The sequence below is a fragment of the Podarcis liolepis genome (assembly GCF_965112155.1).
Source record: "Podarcis liolepis genome assembly, chromosome: Z".
Classification (NCBI taxonomy): Eukaryota; Metazoa; Chordata; class Lepidosauria; order Squamata; family Lacertidae; genus Podarcis; species Podarcis liolepis.
Window position 1 is genome coordinate 32,114,047 of NC_139570.1, and position 9,021 is coordinate 32,123,067.

General features: G+C 51.5%; 1 protein-coding gene across 3 annotated transcripts in view; it reads right to left on the reverse strand.

Annotated features, from left to right (window-relative positions):
• The window catches only part of GABRA3 (gamma-aminobutyric acid type A receptor subunit alpha3), a 42,450-nt gene extending 34,776 nt beyond the window's left edge, over window positions 1–7,674 (reverse strand). The window contains exon 1 of one of the 3 annotated variants that reach the window (XM_083485231.1): window positions 7,283–7,674. The gene's annotated coding sequence lies outside the window, so the exon portion shown is untranslated. Of the gene's footprint in view, window positions 1–5,976; window positions 6,189–6,231; window positions 6,501–7,282 lie in introns of those variants that run through there. The other 2 variants (XM_083485232.1, XM_083485233.1) reach the window with 2 other exon arrangements.
• Between the last annotated feature and the right edge of the window lie 1,347 nt (window positions 7,675–9,021).

Genomic DNA, 9,021 nt, shown 5'->3' on the forward strand with positions numbered 1-9,021 from the left:
TAAACTGCTTTTGTGGCATTTCGGTTGATCCCTTTGGGGTTTTCTTTTCTTTTTTTCTTTTTTGTGTGTGTGTGCAAAATTTTTAGTAAGCTGAACGTCAAACTATCCAAGCAGTGTCCCAAAAAAAGAAGAGGAGGATAATACATCATATGAAACAGTAGTGCATCATAAAAGCAAATTTTAGATGTATTCACAACACTGGTTGCAGACAGATTAACAACAATAAACCAGTAAAGCCTGTGTTTCACTATGCCCCCCCCCCCGCACATGTCCCATTAGAGAGCCCTTGCAAATCTGTGGCAATACGAAAACATAGTTCTCTCTGTGCTCCACAATTCATTACTGAGATGGTTTGGGGATCAGCTGAAAGGAGGCATTTGAGTTTGCCCAAACCAACATCAACACTGAGATCCTAGAAGGGAAAGGACTGGGAAAATTAAATGTGGCCACTTTCTCCCACCCATCCACCCAAGCTCAATTGTTCTTAGGTGGAAGAAGTGATGTCCCTAAGCAAAAAGGACCAGCAGCTCCTCCCAAGACAAACTGGGGAAGCCATGACTGCTTTTTGGAAGAAGTAAAAGGGACAGAGTATCTCACCCATGATTGAGTGCACCCATATCACAGATGATGCCCTTAACTGGGACAGGTATATGAAAGACAAATGCTGTTCTTGTTTTTTAAGGAAATAAGCTGTGCTCCTTTTACTTTTTAAAAAATTTCCTTCTCTTTTCTGCCTTTCTTTTCTCTACTTGATTTCTCACTGTTACTCTCCTAAGGCACTCTTTAGAATGCCTATCTCTAAGGAGGTAATTTATACCAATTCACCATGTATCATAACCTCACACTAAAGTAAATGAACAACAAAAAAGACAACCCCGGATTTTCTAAGCAACATTTTGAAATTCTCAGAATTTGGAAGCCCAGGTACACAGAGCTCATCTCCTGGGGAGTGGAGGTGGGGGGGAAGGTATCACTTCTGGTGATGGGTTAGGATGGGGTAGGGTGAGGGAGGGAGGGATAGACACCACAGGAAAGGCAATTTGGGGAATACTGGCATGCAAAGCTGCAGTATTCTTGACAGCATCAACACAGGAACATCCTCCACAAAGAATGTCACTCAGGACCGGCCCATTCAGAAGAGCATCAATAATGCAGGTCCCCAAGAACTTGTAGTTTATGCTGAGCCCTGAAAAGCCGTAGAACAAAATTTGGGGAATATGCTAAGAAATGCTAAATGCTGAGGAAGCCGAAATCATGCACCCAAGTGGATAATATTTGCACCCTATAATTTTGCGATTTCCCCACAAGTCCCAACCACTCCCCAGGGGTCGACTTTGGTAATATGGTACCCTGTACAAGGCCAAGATTTAACACACACATCCAACTTTCCTGTATCCTTTCCAAAGCTGGGCAAACGTTAACTATGCTTTGGGAAGGATAAAGGAGGACTCTAGGACCCTGTCAGAGCCCTCACACCTCCTTCCCAAAGTAAGTGCTTACAAGGCTTTGGGAAGGAGGCAGGAAGGTGCCCTCTCTGTTCGGCACCTTGTGTGTGAGGAACCAGCCATGCTGCCCTAAATCCGCCTCTGTATCCCCCCTGAATATTAAAAAACCCCACACTATTAGTGCCTTTTCTTGTCTAACAGACCCACAAATCTAGTTAGCTGAGCCAGATGCAAAGCTGTATCAAGAGGTGATGAATTGCAAAGGCTCATCATCACACTTCAAGGGAATCTGTAAGGTGAGCTGGGGAGGAGTAGAGCTTTCCTCCAAGCCCACCAAGGTCTAGCTTTCCTTCAGCAGGAGCACCTGTAGTGGGAAGATTATGAGGCTGCCCTCTTTATTCCTTTCTCAGCCTCTCTAGTAGGAAATGAGATTTGGAGGGAGTAGCATTACCTGGAATTTGTGACAAGTGAATGCAAAAGAGTACTAAAAGAGCCCTGCTGCACAAGGCCACCTAGTCCAGCATCCTGTTCTCCCAGTGGACACCCATGAGAAACCCTCAAACAGGACCCAAGCCCAGAAGCATGACTGCCTCTGATGGTGGAGGCAGAGCAGAGCCATCATGGCTAGCAGCCAATGACAGCCTTATGTTCCAAGAAAAGTGAGTTTTGGTACTCATGGTAATTAGTCTTAATAGCCACCTGATCAGGGGAAGGAGGGCTTTGTCTGACTCAGGAATCGAGCTGAGTGAGGTCCCCCAGTTTATTCCCATTACGTGCTACCTTGGCAAACACAATTAGATGAATGAGTTTACTTCTGTTTGGGGATAATGCAGACCTCTGACTATGTGGGTGCATTTAGCAGATGCTGTTTGTCATACAACCAAGTAAGAAATATGACAACAGTTCTTTTTTCCTATGCTTCCTCACTCTTACATATTTCAGTTTGTTTTAGTTTTGGACCAAGCAGAACAAGAAGAACCAGATATTGGAGCATCATGCTATCCTTAAAGTCTTTGAGATGATGTGCCTATTGACTCTATACGTAGAAAGTGGTGGCTGGTATGGTGGAAGGCAAGGAGACCAACCACAGGTAGAGCCAGAGCCAATGGCAGGCAGAGTCAACTAAGGGTTTGTCCACACTTCATCTTGTCCTGCTGCTTTCTCCCCAAGGAAAACTGCTCTGGAGCAAACAGAAATCTGGGTTTCCCCATGATTGCCATTTGTTCTATCACTAAAGAGTGGGTTTTCCCTTGGAAAGCAGTGGGGTAAAGGGGAAAACAGCTCATACTCATGCTTTCTGGGCATGGAAAAAGCAGAAGTGTAGACAAGTCCTAAATCTAGTTTTGTTCCCATTTTCCTCCTGCCTGCTGAGTTCTACAAGGGTAACGCTGAGACAGAGGAGAAGGTGGAAGAGGAGGTGTCATCCTCTGGACTGGAGGGTTAACTGAGACTAGTGAGGCAGTGCCCTATCTGCCCTAATGGAGCCACCCCCACTGCAGTTGCTGGTGGTGACCAAGCAGTCTGCAGCTTCCCTTCCCTTGCCACAGATCTCAAGGCATGTTCCACACAAGAATTAAAGAGCATCCAGCAACTGGATATATCCCTGGCCTTCTGGCACTTAAAGTCACCCATGAGCAGAAATGGAAATAGATCAGAACCATCTGGCTTTGTTACATCTTGCATCCAGCTCAAAAACATCTCTTGAAAGGTAGCAACTGTATCTATGCTGAAGCCACCATGCACCTTGAAATCTTTTCATCGCATCAAGCATAGAATCCGGTCCCAAAAATAAAAGCAGGCAAGGCGCATTGTGACTCTAATGCCTTTAGTGGGAATTGGATGCCCAAACAGAGCCTTTATCTGGTGACACATGCCTGAAGGTGAGGCCGATGTGCAAGCCAGAGGCTGAGCATACAGCATTTTCACCAAACAAAAAAAAGACACCAGTGTGTGTCCTTTTCTTCCTCCAGGAGAGGACATTGATTCCCAGCCAAGTCAGTGGATCAATCTCCACCTGGGCCCACTGACAGCAAAGCAACAGCAACTCTGCACAGGTCCCAGAGTGCAACTGCTAGTCCAGGACACCAGGGGGTTGGGTGGGGGAGCAAGCACAAGCCAGCCAGACTCACAACCCCTGCCATTGAAGATAAGCAGCTCTGGCCAAAAACCACCCCACTCACCACCATGCTGCTGCACACATAGCAGTCATAGTTCATGCTCACAGATAGTGCTGAGCTACCAGATGTTTTGCCCATCCCACCAGCCCCTCCATTTCTGCTCTTGACCGTCCTTCCTTAGGAAGGATGCTTAATGGAAGGGAAAGGGCACATGGTGGACTTGTGGGTAGTCCTGCCCCTCTTGCGGTTGGAACAGTAAAATAAGCAGGTCAGTTGGGTGGGGTGGTGGGGAGGGGAGGGAGAGCCATAGCCTCCAACTCCCCCACCTCTCCAACTCCAGGGGTCCTCTGCCAGCTCTGTGGGGGCCAGGGGGGTGAAGCACCTTCCCTGAAGCTGAGCCAGGCAAGTGGGTGCTTGACAAGAAAAGAAGCACCCCTTTGAACTGGGGCTCTGCTCTTGACTCTGATTCATTCCCCAGATGTGGGGGTTGTCCAGGAGCTCTTTTCCAGAAGAGCATTCGCTGATGCCCTGGAAATGGGGTTTGGCAGAGAGGCAAAAGAGGTGAGAGTGGCAGCGGTGGCAGCAACAGCTCTAATAAGAAAGCAAGCGAGGAGGAAAGTGGGCGTCTTCAGCAGCTGGCTTATTTACTATGCGGTCTCCGTCTGTGTGTATAATTATGCCAGGATTCAGTCTGTACATCGAACTACTTGTTGTAAACATTTGGCAGGGATATACCCACAGAGAGAGTAGGACGGGTTTTCTTGCTGGAGACACAGCAAAAGGATGAGGTTGAGGGGATTCAAGAGGACAGCCAGGGGCATGCAGGGTGGAATGGAGAGAGAGAGAGAGAGAGAGAGAGAGAGAGAGAGAAGCTGGCTCGGGAGGAAAAGAGGTGTGTGTGTGTGTGTGTGTGTGTGTGTGTGTGTGTGTTTATGTGTGTGAGAGAGAGTGAGTTGGATAAATGACTGAATGGGAAGGTAGGCAAAGGGAGCCAACACACAGCAATGGGAAGGTGAATAAAGGCAGCAGAAAGAGCAGCTTCAGGGAAGAAATGCATCAGCAGACAAAAAGCAGAAAGCACTGGATGCAGCAAGAGCTGCTCACCCCCACCCCCACCCCCATGGCCAGGCCAGCCACAGTCCTCCAAGGCAGGTTGCTATTTTGTGTGCTCCTCAGTTGTAAGGAACAATCCTATGTACGCTACCCTCTGCAGGGAGGGGAAAGGACATATCCTCCAGATGGATGGGCAGGCATTCTGGGTGGCCTGATGTGCCTGTGGTGGTCAATGGCAAGAGGGGAAGAGAAGAATGTGTCCTCTGCAAAGAACAGCAGCCTCATGCAAAGGCACAAAGTGAGAAGCAGTATGTTAGTGAGTGTATGTGAGAGAGAGCACAGGCAGTCACACATGGGGGACCCCCCCTACTATCCTATTTGTGATGATAAATCAAAGTCATTGTACAAACTGATCACTTTCTGGCTAACCCGTCACCAAATAACACACCAGCAAGCCCTTGCTTTCTGAATCAGGTACTTCCTGGTACTATCTAAGGGCTAGCAGCCCGCACCAGCCCCGCCACCCAGTGCCCATCTCTCCAAAGTCTGGACTCTCGGTAGACACACCACTGCTCTTGCTGTTCATTTGGCCCTGGAGCTGCCAGAGGACAGGGCAACTGAATCCTGGGTTGCTGGCTCATTCACCACACTGCCCATGGCAAAGCCAGAAGGGGCCTGGGACTTCCTGAGATTTGCACCTGCTTTGGAACTTCCATTGTGAAGGTACAGACCTTTGCCCAGGCATCCATGCAGAACCACTTGAAGTCACTACGCTCTTCTGTGTTTGCTGCTGAATGCAAAGCCTCCAGAATCCTGATAAGAAAACTGAATGGAGCAAAATGCTGCTGGAAAGTTCATCTGTTTCTGCTCAGCCTTTTCCAGTTTGCTACTGGGGCAGCAGGAGCAACCTCAGCTGGCACACTTGCGAGCCCAGCCATCCAACTCTCTCATCAGTCACCTGTGTGAAGCTGTGAAGTCTGGGCTGCTGCTGGTGCTGTTCTCTACTCCATCCTGGGTGACCCAGAGCTATTTTTAATTCCCTTGGAACCTGTCTGTGCTAAAGCTTAAGGTCATGGGCACATTCATCCCAAGACTTTCACACACACCCCTTCCCGTCTCTCCCGCCCCCGCCCCCAAATGCAGCCTCCAGAGGCCTGGCTCTCTTGTCCCCCCCCCCCCACCTGCAGAGCTGCTGCTCCTTTCCTCTTCCACCCACTCTGCCTGTATCCTAACCAGCCTCGCCCACCCACCATCCCCTGCCCTTCAGCCTCTGCTCACCACAGCTCCCACCTATGGCTAAACCGTTCCTTCTCTGGCAGGGCGCAATGGTCCGGGGAGCCTGCGGCCCTCACAGTTCTCACCCCAAATCTCAGCAGTCTCCAAATCCCAAGACAGGGAACGTTTCTGGACTGGGGAGGGGGCGGAAAGCGCCACGGCAGGCGGTGGGCTCAGTGGCGTCATCCACTTCCTGCCTTTGCCTGTTCGGCGTAGCCCTCCAGAGTCGTCCTCCCTGCGAGGCGGCTCCTTCCTCCATGCAGCCCGGGGCTATACTGACTGAGAAGAACCGAGAAACACTCCCTCCCCGTCCTTTGCAGCAACACATTAATCAGCCGTACCCAGAGGGCTGTCCGGCTGGGGAGACGCAGAGCGTCCTGGAAGCTGCGGGCGGGCAGGCGAGGGGGTGGGCTCCACTCCTGGGCAATCCAGACAGTCCCCCTCACCAGCCAGCGGGCCTGCCTTTGGAATGAGGGGCGGGCGAGCCCCACTGCATGCGTTCATCTCCTCCCTGGATAAGCCACTGCCGCCACAGTCAGCTTCCCGCCACCTGAGACAGAAGCGCCAGACGCTCGGGGGCGCAAAGGCAGGTCCACCGGGCCCTTGGAAAAAGCGTCAGCCAGAAAGATAAAGACGCGCCTCCCATTCAGGACCGTGGACAGCGCCGCGCCACACGCGCAGAGACCCTCCCAGTCTCCCTTGCAGAATTGGCGGGGCCCCTGCTTTTTGCTAGAAACCCTCAGCAGCTCGACCCCCAGACTAGCCGACGCGCGTAAATCCAAGGCTTGTAGCGCTACGCCTCATATGCCAACCAAGGAAAGGAACGGATAAAGCGGCTGCCGCGCGCCTTTGTCCTCTGAGCTAACTCGTTTTAGCAAAAGGCCGGCAATGTGCGTTTTGCAGGCTGCGCTGGGGCCACGTCAAGCTCCAGAATATTTGCAGGGCCGCCCGCAGGAGCGGGAGAAGAGCCGGCCTTTGTGTGTCCCCCCGCGCCCCTGCTACACACAACCTCTCTTTCCCCGACCCCTCCCCAGTTCCCAGATTGATCTCCTCCTTTGCAACTTTGCTGGGCGTTTGCTGCTTGCGCTGCACAGCGGGAGAGCAGAGAGGGGCCGCAAGCCAGGATTCTGCTCGCCTTTTGGCTTCGGGACCGGGAGAGCCAGATAGTCACCGCACTCGAACGCTTCTCTCAGGGCCACCCCTTAGCTCTGCCGAGGAACCCACGAGCCCACTCCCACGCAGAGGAGGAGCAAATAAAGGCGCTCCCGCTCGGTGGCGAGGCTAGGAAGAGCTCCGACGGCTGCTTGCAAGCGGGTGGCTTATCCCCCGCGACCCTCGACGCCAGCCCCATCCCAACCCCGAAGAGCAAACAGCCGAGGGCCAGGTCCTTACCTCCTGCGGAGCTGCTGCTGGATCCAGAAATCTATTGGGGCGGCACTCGCGGCTGCTCTCTCTCAGTCCTGCCTTTGCGCCCCCGAGAGTCTGGCGCTTCTGTCTCGGGTGACGAGGAGCAGACTGTGGCAGCGGCTGATCCAGCGGTGGACAGATCCAGAGGAGGAGATGAACGCATTTAAACCTTGGGTGTTTCGGCTGACGCGCGAACCTCGTGGTCTCTCCGTCTTCCAGAGGGTTGCAAGATCAGCCTTCTATCGCCACTCTCTGCTCGCTGTTACCCTGAGACTGACAATATGAAGGAAAGCAAGGCAGCCTCCTCCCTCCCCTCCTCCTCCTTGGAGGAGGGTTTAGCAATACTGTATCTCCCTCCCGTCTTCCCCAAAAGCAACAAACAGAAAAGGCGCATCAATGGCGCACCATCTACTGACTAGAAGTAAAGCATGGGGAGGGTCTTCTTTCCAACCGCTCTCTTTTCTGCCCACACCGCTAGAGGCAGGCGGCTAGCCTCATGGTGGGTACTGCATGGCCCACCTGGGACCTCCGTAGACGAGAGAGATCAGCAGGGGTGTCTGAGCCAGTCCTTCCAACAGGTTCCTTCACCGTTTCACAATGCCCACTGGTAGACCCTGAGGTGTCAGCCAGACACCACAGACCACCTTATCTTCTATAAAGGAGAATCCACTTGTTGCCCAAAGGCCTGGTGGATGGGGAAAATCTGCCTTGAACATGGGTGTGTGTGCAGAAGCAGGACAAATAGAAATGAATGCTATTAAAAGCAGGGCCAGATAGAGGCAGGGTGTGGACTGATGAAAGAGCAATCAGTGGTGCAGGGAAGAGGGGAACTGCTGGAGGAGGCTGTGGACTGCCCTGGTGGGCAGGATCAGGGTGGCTGTGGCTGCAGTCTGTGAGAAGAGCCTGGCTGATGGATGAGGCTAAAGTTCTCACAGTGGTTGACCAGATGCCCCCAAGGGAGGTCCACAAACTAGATCTGAGGGCAGCAGCCACTCTCTCCCCAAGATCCAAGCTAGAGCAAAAGCAGCAGCTTCCACTGGAAAGGCTGAGCTGACAGAAGGATACAATGCAAGGAAAGGCCAAGGCCTTCATGGAAATCAAACAGAGTAAGATTGTATACAGTGCTTTGTTGCCTAATCTCAAAAACAGCATTTTAGAGCTTGCTTCTCTCAAAACACTGGAACATGGACAACCAACAGAGGAGGGTAAAGTCAAGAATAGTAGCCACCCAATATCAGTTGCCTGGGAGCAAGATCAAGAGCAGGAGTGGAGAATTGTACTCATTTCCTCATAGGCTTCATACTGGGACACATGGCTGGCTAGTGTGAGGACTGGGGGCTGGATTTAAAATGGACCCCCTTTGATCAGACTCATGGTTCTTCTTGTGTTCTTAAGGAGTTGTGAGAGCCAACCAAAGGAGAAGCTTCAGAGCTTATCATAGGCAGAGCTTGGCAACAGTCAGCACATTGTTAGATGACAATGTTTACATGGGTGGGAAGATGGCCCCATCAGCCATGTTTAACTCCAAACAGTGGAATTTCTAGAGAGAGGCTGCTAAATGTAAAAACAGAGCAGAAGCAGAAGGAAAAACATAAAAAAGGCTGCACATAGGGGCTCACAGCAGCACCAAGTCAACCATGACATGCACTAAGGCTTCATCCACCCTAATTGCTCTTTCCTGAAATCAGCAAAACTTAATGGAACCTGAAATAAGGCAGCCTAAG